Raw genomic sequence first — 12,844 nt, forward strand, 5'->3', positions numbered from 1 at the left:
AATGAAAAATAAATCGAAAATCGACATTTTCGGTCAGTTTCATGAACGTCTACATCCATGTAGGTATTCCGAAAGCCACAGTACGGTGCGTGGCGTAGGGTATCCGGCACCATTACTTGTCATTTCCTTTTCTATTCCACTCACAGAGAGAGCCTATATGCCTCCTTATGAGCCATAATTTCGCGTATCTTAACTTCTTGGTTCTTACTTGCAATGAATTATTCGGCAGTCAGCATCAAATGCCGGTTCTCTAAATTTTCTGGATAATGTTCTTCGAGAATAACGTTGCCTTCCCTCCTGGGATTCCAATTTGAGTTCCCGAAGCATCTCCGTAACACTAGGTGTTGTTCTAAGATACCAATAACAAATGTAGCACCCCGCCTCTGAATTGCTTCGATGTCCTCCTTCAATCCGACCTGGTACGCACCCCAAATATTCGAGCAGTATTCAATAACAGGTCGCACCATACTTTCCCAAAATTCTCCCAATAAAGCCACAGTCCTCACGTGCTTGTTCCGTTTCATATCGCTTTGCAACGTTACGCACAGATATTTAAACGACGTGACTGTGTCAAGCAGTGCGCCGCTACTCATCCGCGTAACTTAACACAATGTTGTCACAAACTCATACAGTACGGAAGTTCCGTATCATCCGTATGAATGAAAAAAAAAACTGAGTTCTGGTCTCATTATGAGCAGAAGTTGATAATTTTGCGTTAAAAACATCTTACGTATGTTACTGCAGAAATTACTTACTACGAATCATCGGGCAGTACAGAGTTTAACACAAATGATGATGATTCTGTGTGAAAGACGAATGCTGTTTGGCTAACCGACTATAAAGGGGAACAGTTAAACGCTGCCTAATTAGTTGGACGGCGTAGAAAGTCGGTGAGCAGTGAACGAAGCACTGCAAACGACTGCGTGCGTTCTGCCAAGAGCCTACAGCGGTACCGGTCCGGTGCGAACGAGTAATTGGTCGCTGCCCGGAGAGTAGGATCGAACAATTCGCTAATGAAACCGATGAAACGAAACCTCGCTGCCTAATTCAGTTGCAGATGAGAGAGATATTATCACGCCAGAACCGGAAGTCAGTTTCGCTCTCTAAAGAGACCTAATGTAAAGAGAGGGAGGCGGGGAGAGAGAGAGACAGAGATTTCAGATTGGAATTGAGAGCAAATGCCTTTGCAGATATCCCGTGAATTCGATTTGTTGGCGTAGAGGGAAAATTAGTCTTACATTTCGCCTGGTCCGTGCTTTAAAAGCGCTGGGAGGGATGTTTTTGTATTGCACCGTATCGGGTTAGCCCTGCCCATTCAAAAGAATTGTTTTTTTTACTGGTTTTATTGGTGTTGCGGTCTAATTTAATTCTTAGCTCCGCCGGCCGAACGGCGATTCCAAGCGGATCGCGCTTCCTTTAGCAGCTACAGTGCGCAAAGAGAGAAAGAAAACAGCAGAATCCGCCCCTCTCACACATGCGTGGGCCCATCTCACAGAAACATATCGGAGTGATTGTAAAACGGTTGCAGCGGATAACGAAGGGCCGATATTACCCTCGCCAGTTTCCTCTTCGCCTCTGATTCTTTCTTCCACCCCCCCCCTTTTTTTTTACTCTTTGCATAGTCCCACCCCCTCCTACCTCTCTCACTCCCCAACTGGGCCCTCTGCGGCAAGGCGAATGTGACTTTCAATAGCGAGCATTTTATTATCTTTGGTCGGTGTCTGCTGTGCGTCCTTTGGCGGTTTTCCAGAGCTCGGAAACGGCGGGATTTGTAAGTGAAAGAGGACTAAAGCGTAGGTTTTGGGTTTTTGGTGGATTTTACTCAGCGCTTACAGAGAGAGGGAAGAGAGGGTGCGGTGAGGGTCACTACTGTAAACCGACGGCTTTTTGACAACTTAATCAGACTTATTCCATTCCTTTTTCTGATCAGTTACTCTGAGGAATTAACGCTCAGCTCATATCGTTCAAGCCATAGTAATAACACGAGCTATCACGCAACTATTTCGGTTACGTCCATTTATGGGTGTAAAAATAGCGCAACTGTTACAAAATTAACGTTGACTCAGTCATATTTGTTACATAATTATTCATCTGTTTCGTGAATGAAATCATCTAGATCGCTCAATAAAAGTATCTCTTTATAATGCCGTTTTGGGTTTTGCTATCATCAGATAAAAACTTGGAAATCATAAACCAATATTCAGTGTCAGTATCAAGAGCACTCGAATTATTTATGCTTTTCATTTAAGACATGGACACGCAATAGACAACCAACCAATTCAACATTAATAATAATAATAATAATATTTTCTGACTGTTATATGTTTATGTCAGGATTTATCTTTTGGAATTGCTGCAGTCTTCCTGGGGTAGATTCAGTTTCTGCTAGATATGAAATTAGAAGGTGAGGGTTTTCATCTCGAAATAACTGTGAAAATTAATGACACTTTAACGTCGACAACTCATTGTCGGCTCTTTGTTTCATCACCAGTAATGTTTTACATTACTTTCAAACACAATTCCGCATAAACTATCTCCTGATCTCACAGTCTTATGACAATACTCGGTTTACAATTTCGAAGCAATATGATAAATCTCCTTGTCTTTTCAAAGCCAATTTCCAAGTAACTACGTGCAGTAAAGGCGCGAATACAACTGCAAAGAGTTCACAAGTCAGAGATATGAACTTCGGTACTTCCAGAAAAAGAAAATAATTCTTCCTGTGTTTGACAACATCAGTGAACTTCTAATTCCACGTAACAGTTTGTTACATTTAAATATATTTTAACTTATCATAATATCATTCTCCCTTTTTTTATTTTAAATTGATCGTGATAAGTATAAGGATGATTATTTTTTGAAATAAATCTGTTTTTTATATAAATCAGACTAAAATGTTTTCGTAATTCATAAAATGGGTATGAAATAGCAGAAATAATGAAACCTGAGTTTTTAAACAGAGCTTAAAGATTGCGAGCATTCTACCAAAACTTGCTACGGACAATACACCTAAGAAGAGTCAGGTATCGAACAATGTAGTTTAGAAGAATGAGACATCATTGGATTGTTATAACGTCTGTGTTATTAAACCTAAACCCCGTCAGAACAGGACACGAAAGACTAACGGTAACGACCGGCCGCCAAGTGATCCTCAGCCCATGGGCGTCACGGGATGCGCATATGGAGGGACATGTGGTCAGCACACTGTTCTTCTGGCCGCTGTGTGTTTTCGTGACAGGTGCCGCTACTACCCAGTCGAGTAGCTGCTCAGTTTGCCTCACAAGGGCTGAGTGCAGACCGCTTGCCAACAGCGCTTGGCAGACCGGATGATCACCCATCCAAGTACTACCCCAGCCCGACAGCGCTTAACTTCGCTGATCTGACGGGAAGCGATGTTACCACTGGGCCAAGGCCGTTGGCAACGTCTGTGTTATACTTAATGTTTATTGTCAAGTATTTCGAATCTCTGTCGACAAACACATGCAGAACTGGACAAAAATATGGGAACCTGAACAATAACGCAGACACAAGCCAAGTCTGCAAGTTGCGCTGTTGTATCCGACCACTAACGGTTCGTGTGCAATGTCTTCGATGCGTTGCAAGCGTTAGTCTCGGTCAGGAAAGTGCTCTGTGTTGTGAGTGGTGTATGTAGGTGCTAGGTGAATTCGGATGTGGGTAAATTGTCGGTGACAGTATGGTGAGCGTTTCTGTCACCAACAAAGCCCAAGTGTTTGGTGTTCCAGGAGGAACAGTATCGAAGGTTTATAACACGTAGAGGGAAAATGCTAAAACATCATCAGATAAGTGCGAACGCGAGCGGAAGTGATCGTGAAGACAGTTATTCAAGACGATTCTGACTGAGAATAAGACCATGACATTTGCAAAAGTCACTGCAGAACTGAATGTCGCACTCGTGACCATGAGAACGGAGCTCCATAAGCGAGCTTTAATTCCCGGACCACTCATCTGTGACGCAGATACACGTAACGTGAAAACGTCGAGCCGAAGTCATAGAACCTGGACTACGGAGCAACGGAAGGAAGTCATTTGATCGGATGATTCTTGTTTCACACTGTTTTCAGCTTCCGGCCGAGTTTACGTCCTGAGAGTGATAAATGGCGCGTTCGGCGATGATGTCGGCAGTCATACCGTGGTACTCCATCAGATTACTCTGCAGCATTGCCGCTCTGCTGCCGAGTATTATGTGACCATTTTCCTAGATCAGGTCCATCCCATGGTACAACGTTTGTTCCCCAGTTATGATGCTGTGTTCGAAAACGGCAGGGCCCCGTTCACGCAGCTCACTTCGTACAGACATGGTTTTGTGGTCACGAGGATGTATTGTCTCACCTCCCCTACCACTCCAGTCACCAGATCTCAGTATTATTGAGACTTTGTGGAGTGCTTTGGATAAAAGGGTGAATCATGCCTATCCCTCTCCGTCTCCATTACCTGAACTTGCCACTACCTTGCAATAAGAACGCCATAAGATGCCTTTGTAAACGATACAGGAGCTCGATTTATCCATTTCGAGACGACTGGAAGCTTGTTTCGTTTGGTTTTATTTTGCTTTAGGGTGCAAAAAGCAACTGGGGTCATAAGTGCCTAAGTCAAAACTATAGAACACGAAGACAGAGAGGAGTTAGGAGACGACTATACGTCAGTTCCAATTGACACAAGAGAACAGGGACGTGGAGAAAGGGCTAAAAAAGACATCATACTGAAACGGAGATCCAAAACTAAAAATTAAATGGACTTCGCCATATTCCTTTAACGGGCAAAAAGTAAAACAAGTTCGACAGCTATCGCGTCATTTGCTAAAACGGCCGATAACTCAGACGGCAAAACCAAGCGGGAACGTAAAAGGTTAAAAAATGGGCATTCCTTCAGGAAGTGGCGGACAGCTAAAACTTGGGCCCATGGTGTACAAAGTGGTGGAGTAGTGCCACTTATCAAACGACGATGGCTAAAAAGGCAGTGGCCAATACGCACCCTAGTTAAAATGACTTCCTCCTGGCGGGAGGGCCGTGAGGGGGTCGTCCAAGCCGCTGGGAGGCGCTTAATGAGCCGAACGTTATTCCCGTGAAGGGAGGACCATTGGTAAAAATGGTTCAAATGGCTCTGAGCACTATGGGACTCAACTGCTGAGGTCATAAGTCCCCTAGAACTTAAATCTATTTAAACCTAACTAATCTAAGGACAACACTCACATCCATGCCCGAGGCAGGATTCGAACCTGCGACCGTAGCGGTCGCGCGGTTCCAGACTGTAGCGCCAGAAGCGCTCGGCCACCATTGGTAATGCCAAAGGGACGCCACCTCCTGACAGACGGCAACAAAGAGATCACCGGAGGGAATATAGGTACTCGTAGGGTGAGGTAAGAGGACTGCAGCCTTGGCAGCAGCGTCAGCAGCCTCGTTTCCTGCCAGACCAACACGAACACGAACCCACAGAAACCTCACACTGGCTCCACCAAGAGTGAGCAACTAACAGTTTTCCTAAACCCCTTCCACTAAAGGATGGTCGGTGTGCAGCGTATCTACATCTACATCTATATCCATACCCCGCAAGCCATCTGACGATGTGTGGCGGAGGGTACTTTGAGTACCTCTATCGGTTCTCCATTCTATTCCAGTCTCGTATTGTTCGTGGAAAGAAAGATTGTCGGTATGCCTCTGTGTGGGCTCTAATCTCTCTGATTTTATCCTCATGGTCTCTTCGCGAGATATGCGGTGAGGGTATCTTCTCGAAACTTCAAGAAAAGCCCGTACCGAGCTACTGAGTGTCTCTCTTGTAGAGTCTTCCACTGGGGTCTATCTATCTTCTCCGTAACGCTTTCGCGATTACTAAATGATCCTGTAACGAAGAGCACTGCTCACCGTTGGATCTTCTCTATCTCTTCTATCACCCATATCTGGTACGGATCCCACACCAGTGAGCAGTATTCAAGCAGTGGGCGAACAAACGTACTGTAACATACTTCCTTTGTTTTCGGATTGCATTTCCTTAGGATTCTTAAATGAATCTCAGTCTGGCATCTGCTTTACCGACGATCAACTTTATATGATCATTCAATTTTAAATCACTCATAATGGCTACTCCCAGATAATTTATGGAATTAACTGCTTCCAGTTGCTGACTTGCTATATTGTAGCTAAATGATATAGGATCTTTCTTTCTGTGTATTCGCAGCACATTACACTTGTCTACGTTGAGACTCAATAGCCATTCCCTGCACCACGCGTCAATTCTTTGCAGATCCTCCTGCATTTCAGTACAATTTTCCATTATTACAACCTCTCGATATACCCCCAACCTTGAAAAATGGACCTTGCCGTTGGTGGGGAGGCTTGCGTGACTCAGCGATACAGATGGCCGTACCGTAGGTGCAACCACAACGGAGGGGTATCTGTTGAGAGGCCAGACAAACATGTGGTTCCCGAAGAGGGGCAGCAGCCTTTTCAGTAGTTGCAGGGGCAACAGTCTGGATGATTGACTGATCTGGCCTTGTAACATTAACCAAAACGGCCTTGCTGTGCTGGTACTGCGAACGGCTGAAAGCAAGGGGAAACTACAGCCGTAATTTTTCCCGAGGAAATGCAGCTTTACTGTATGATTAAATGATAATGGCGCCCTCTTGGGTAAAATATTCCGGAGGTAAAATAGTCCTCCATTCGGATCTCCGGGCGGGGACTACTCAAGAGGACGTCGTTATCAGGAGAAAGAAAACTGGTGTTTTACGGATCGGAGCGTGGAATGTGAGATCCCTTAATCGGGCAGGTAGGTTAGAAAATTTAAAAAGGGAAATGGATAGGTTAAAGTTAGATATAGTGGGAATTAGTGAAGTTCGGTGGCAGGAGGAATAAGACTTTTGGTCAAGTGATTACAGCGTTATAAATACAAAATCAAATAGGGGTAATGCAGGAGTAGGTTTAATAATGAATAAGAAAATAGGAGTGCGCGTTAGCTACTACAAACAGCATAGTGAACGCATTATTGTGGCAAAGATAGACACAAAGCCCATGCCTACTACAGTAGTACAAGTTTATATGCCAACTAGCTGTGCAGATGATGAAGAAATAGATAAAATGTATGACGAGATAAAAGAAATTATTCTGGTAGTGAAGGGAGACGAAAATATAATACTCATGGGTGACTGGAATTCGTCAGTAGGAAAAGGGAGAGAAGGAAACGTAGTAGGTGAATAGGATTGGGGGGAAGAAATGAAAGAGGAAGCCGTCTTGTAGAATTTTGCACAGAGCATGACTTAATCATAGCTAACACTTGGTTCAAGAATCATAAAAGAAGGTTGTATCCCTGGAAGAATCCTGGAGATACTAAGAGGTATCAGATACATTATATAATGGTAAGACAGAGATTTAGGAACCAGGTTTTAAATTGTAAGACATTTCCAGGGGCAGATGTGGATTCTGACCACAATCTATTGGATATGAACTGCAGATTGAAACTGAAGAAACTGCAAAAAGGTGGGAATTTAAGGAGATGGGACCTGGATAAACTGAAAGAACCAGAGGTTGTAGAGAGTTTCAGGGAGAGCATAAGGGAACAATTGACAGGAATGGGCGAAAGAAATACAGTAGAAGAAGAATGGGTAGCTCTGAGGGATGAAGTAGTGAAGGCAGCAGACGATCAAGTAGGTAAAAAGACGAGGGCTAATAGAAATCCTTGGGTAACAGAAGAAATATTGCATTTAATTGATGAAAGGAGAAAATATAAAAATGCAGTAAATGAAGCAGGCAAAAAGGAATACAAACGTCTCAAAAATGAGATCGACAGGAAGTTTAAAATGGCTAAGCAGGGGTGGCTAGAGGACAAATGTAAGGATGTAGAGGCTTGTCTCACTAGGGGTAAGATAGATACTGCCTACAGGAAAATTAAAGAGGCCTTTGGAGAGAAGAGAACCACTTGTATGAATATCAAGAACTGAGATGGCAACCCAGTTCTAAGCAAAGAATGGAAGGCAGAAAGGTGGAAGGAGTATATAGAGGCTTTATACAACGGCGATGTGCTTGAGGACAATATTATGGAAATGGAAGAGGATGTAGATGAAGACGAAATGGAAGATAAGATACTGCGTGAAGAGTTTGACAGAGCACTGAAAGACCTGAGTCGAAACAAGGCCCCGGGAGTAGACAACATTCCATTAGATCTACTGATGGCCTTGGGAGAGCCAGTCATGACAAAACTCTACCATCTGGTGAGCAAGATGTATGAGACAGGCGAAATACCCACAGACTTCAAGAAGAATATAATAATTCCAATCCCAAAGAAAGCAGGTGTTGACAGATGTGAAAATTACCGAACTATCAGTTTAATAAGTCACAGCTGCAAAATACTAACGCGAATTCTTTACAGACGAATGGAAAAACTGGTAGAAGCGGACCTCGGGGAAGATCAGTTTGGATTCCGTAGAAATGTTGGAACACGCGAGGCAATACTAACCTTACGACTTACCTTAGAAGAAAGATTAAGAAAAGGAAAACCTACGTTTCTAGCATTTGTAGACTTAGAGAAAGCTTTCGTCAATGTTAACTGGAATACTCTCTTTCAAATTCTGAAGGTGGCAGGGGTAAAATACAGGGAGCGAAAGGCTATTTACAATTTGTACAGAAATAAGAGTCGAGGGACATGAAAGGGAAGCAGTGGTTGGGAAGGGAGTGAGACAGGGTTGTAGCCTCTCCCCGATGTTATTCAATCTGTATATTGAGCAAGCAGTAAAGGAAACAAAAGAAAAATTCGGAGTAGGTATTAAAATTCATGGAGAAGTAGTGAAAACTTTGAGGTTCGCCGATGACATTGTAATTCTGTCAGAGACAGCAAAGGACTTGGAAGAGCAGTTGAACGGAATGGACAGTGTCTTGAAAGGAGGATGTAAGACGAACATCAACAAAAGCAAAACGAGGATAATGGAATGTAGTCAAATTAAATCGGGTGATGCTGAGGGAATTAGATTAGGAAATGAGACACTTAAAGTAGTAAAGGAGTTTTGCTATTTAGGGAGTAAAATAACTGATGATGGTCGAAGTAGAGAGGATATAAAATGTAGACTGGCAATGGCAAGGAAATCGTTTCTGAAGAAGAGAAATTTGTTAACGTCGAGTATAGATTTAAGTGTAAGGAAGTCGTTTCTGAAAGTATTTGTATGGAGTGTAGCCATGTATGGAAGTGAAACATGGACGATAACTAGTTTGGACAAGAAGAGAATAGAAGCTTTCAACATGTGGTGGTACAGAAGAATGCTGAAGATAAGGTGGGTAGATCACGTAACTAATGAGGAGGTATTGAATAGGATTGGGGAGAAGTTTGTAGCACAACTTGACTAGAAGAAGGGATCGGTTGGTAGGACATGTTTTGAGGCATCAAGGGATCACAAATTTAGCATTGGAGGGCAGCGTGGAGGGTAAAAATCGTAGAGGGAGACCAAGAGATGAATACACTAATCAGATTCAGAAGGATGTAGGCATGGAGAGCTGCATCAAACCAGTCTCAGGACTGAAGACCACAACAACTCGATATACCACAGCATCATCCGCTAAAAGCCTCAGTGAATTTCCGATGATATCCACAAGATCATTTATGTATATTGTGAATAGCAACGGTCCTACGACACTCCCCTGCGGCACACCTGAAATCACTCTTACTTCGGAAGACTTCTCTCCATTGAGAATGATATTCTGCGTTCTGTTATCTAGGAACTCTTCAATCCAATCACTCAATTTTTCTGATAGTCCATATGTTCTTACTTTGTTCATTAAACGACTGTGGGGAACTGTATCGAACGCCTTGCGGAAGTCAAGAAACACGGCATCTACCTGGGAACCCGTGTCTATGGCCCTCTGAGTCTCGTGGACGAATAGCGCGAGCTGGGTTTTACACGATCGTCTTTTTCGAAACCCATGCTGATTCCTACAGAGTAGACTTCTAGTCTCCAGAAAAGTCATTATACTCGAACATAATACGAGTTCTAAAATTCTACAACTGATCGACGTTAGATATATAGGTCTATTGTTCTGCATATCTGTTCGACGTCCCTTCTTGAAAACGGGAATGACCTGTGCCCTTTTCCAATCCTTTTGAACGCTACGCTCTTCTAGAGACCTACGGTACACCGCTGCAAGAAGGGGGGCAAGTTCCTTCGCGTACTCTGTGTAAAATCGAATTGGTATCCCATCAGGCGCAGCGGTCTTTCCTCTTTTAGGCGATTTTAATTGTTCCTCTATCCCTCTGTCGTCCATTTCGATATCTACCATTTTGTGATCTGTGCGACAATCTAGAGAGGAAACTACAGTGCAGTCTTTCTCTGTGAAATAGCTTTGGAAAAAGTCATTTAGTATTTCGGCCTTTAGTCTGTCATCCTCTGTTTCAGTATCATTTTGGTCACAGAGGTTCTGGACATTCTGTTTTGATCCACCTACCGCTTTGACATAAGACCAAAATTTCTTATGATTTTCTGCCAAGTCAGTACTAGAATTTTACTTTCGAATTCATTGAACGCCTCTCGTATAGCCCTCCTCATGCTGACTGGGTGTTGTGTGATGTCCTTAGGTTAGTTAGGTTTAAGTAGTTCTAAGTTCTAGGGGACTGATGACCATAGATGTTAAGTCCCATAGTGCTCAGAGTCATTTGAACCTCCTCATGCTACTTAGACTTGAAGGGCGCTGAGTGAGTCTGAGCAGAGGACACAATTGAAAAGGATTTGTCGCCGAATGCACTCCGTGGCCTGATACAGGGAGAAGAGCTCGTCTGTAAATACTGAGCAGTGTGCCGGAAGCCTATATCGAAACAACTCGGGTGCCACTGACGAAAGCTGTTGAAAGCAGTTTTGGATAACAACGGGTTTCCTACAAGTTAGGCATGGTGATATGTTTTGCTTTCGGTATTTCCGCGTCTTTGTGCAACTCCTGTATGTCAACAAATCCAGTATTTTCTTCGATATCAGAAGAACAAGTCAGAGAAAAAAAAACTGGTGCTTTCAGACAATATGACGTCAGTTCGATAACTCCACATCTAGTCTCGATAGCGGCCTCCATTTGACAATAATGAGACTCCAGAAGTTTCTACAGACCTCCCGAAGAACTATAAAATTGCAAGGACGTTGACTTCTACATTTCCCCGGTCTTTCGAACTGTTCCATCGTTTTTTTAAGGAATTAAAGTTGTTCAAGTGTTCAAGTGTCTGAGCGTTCGCCAAACTAGGATCATATACGCGCAGTCCTGTAATCAATGGAGTTTGATTTTGGAAGACAGAAGCGTCCACATTATATTCATAAATGAAGACGTGGAAAATGTGAAACACTTGGTCATTGCGAATGTTTGAATGAACGTCCCCCATCCTGAATTACACACTCCACACGGTAAGAGGTAAATGCTTCAAAGGGCTGACTACGCTCTCGACGCCTTCCATCATTTGAAAACAGATAAAATCGTGGGATGTCGAACCGCACTATCGGCCTCCAAAAAAATGGTTCAAATGGCTCTGAGCACTATGGGACTCAACTGCTGTGGTTATCAGTCCCTAGAACTTAGAACTACTTAAACCTAACCAACCTAAGGACATCACAAACATCCATGCCCGAGGCAGGATTCGAACCTGCGACCGTAGCAGTCCCACGGTTCCGGACTGCGCGCCTAGAACCGCGAGACCACCGCGGCCGGCTATCGGCCTCCAGTCAGCTATTGTCCAATTTCTGTGTTGAATGGTCCACTGAGGATGTGCCTTTTTCTGTGCGGCTGCGAGCAGCGTCTTCTTACAACAACGCGCTTCCAGCTGTCCATTGCATGTATGTTCTTTCGTATTGTCCACTAGGCAACTAGTTGAGATAATAGATATGATTTAAATTTCTTTTTTAAAAAAAACCATGGTAGCCGCATTATCTCTTAATACTTCCTTTATTTCAGAACCATACTTTGGGTGATGCTGAGGTAATTAGATTAGGAAATGAGACGCTTAAAGTAGTAAATGAGTATTGCTATTTGGGGGCAAAATCACTGATGATTGTCGAAGTAGAGAGGATATAAAAAGTAGACTGGCAATGGCAAGGAAAGCACTTCTGAAGAAGAGAAATTTGTTAACATCGAGTATAGATTTAAGTGTCAGGAAGTCGTTTCTGAAAGTATTAGTATGTAGTGTAGCCATGTATGGAAGTGAAACATGGACGATAAATATTATAAAAATAAGAGAATAGAAGCTTTCGAAATGTGGTGCTATAGAAGAATGCTGAAGATTAGATATGTCGATCACATAACTAATGAGGAGATACTGAATATAATTGGGGAGAAGAGAAATTTGTGGCACAACTTGTCTAAAAGAAGGGATCGTTTGGTAGGGCATATTCTGAGGTATCAACGGACCACCAATTTAGCATTGGAGGGCAGTGTGGAGGGTAAAAATCGCAGAGGGAAACCAAAAGATGAATACACTAAACAGATTCAGAAGGATGTAGGTTGCAGTAGGTACTGGGAGATAAAGAACCTTGCACAGGATAGAGTAGCATGGAGAGCAGCATCAAACCAGTTTCTGGACTGAAGACCACAACAACAACTACAACTTCGGTCCTTGCAGTTTATGATCTCCTTGGTAGCCCATCTCTGTAAGTATTTGCACCACGTACGTCTAGCATTCATTTATGACTATGGAACGGTTACATGTCTCCATTTAATATGGTCTCCTAATGGGTTATGTTGGAATTTGAACCATTTGAATAATTCACTATGTAATATTTTTATATTACTAATATTTTATCACAGGAAATATTTGTAGGTTACCTTTAATTTTATCTTAGTGACCTCTTTCTTGTAACGTTTGCCAGCCTTCAGTTGGTATG

General features: G+C 43.0%; 1 pseudogene; it reads right to left on the bottom strand.

The window, feature by feature from the left end:
• Positions 1-3,302: 3,302 nt before the first annotated feature.
• LOC126204752 (5S ribosomal RNA) lies at positions 3,303-3,420 on the bottom strand (annotated as a pseudogene).
• Between the last annotated feature and the right edge of the window lie 9,424 nt (positions 3,421-12,844).

This window comes from Schistocerca nitens, chromosome 9, assembly GCF_023898315.1.
Source record: "Schistocerca nitens isolate TAMUIC-IGC-003100 chromosome 9, iqSchNite1.1, whole genome shotgun sequence".
NCBI lineage: Eukaryota > Metazoa > Arthropoda > Insecta > Orthoptera > Acrididae > Schistocerca > Schistocerca nitens.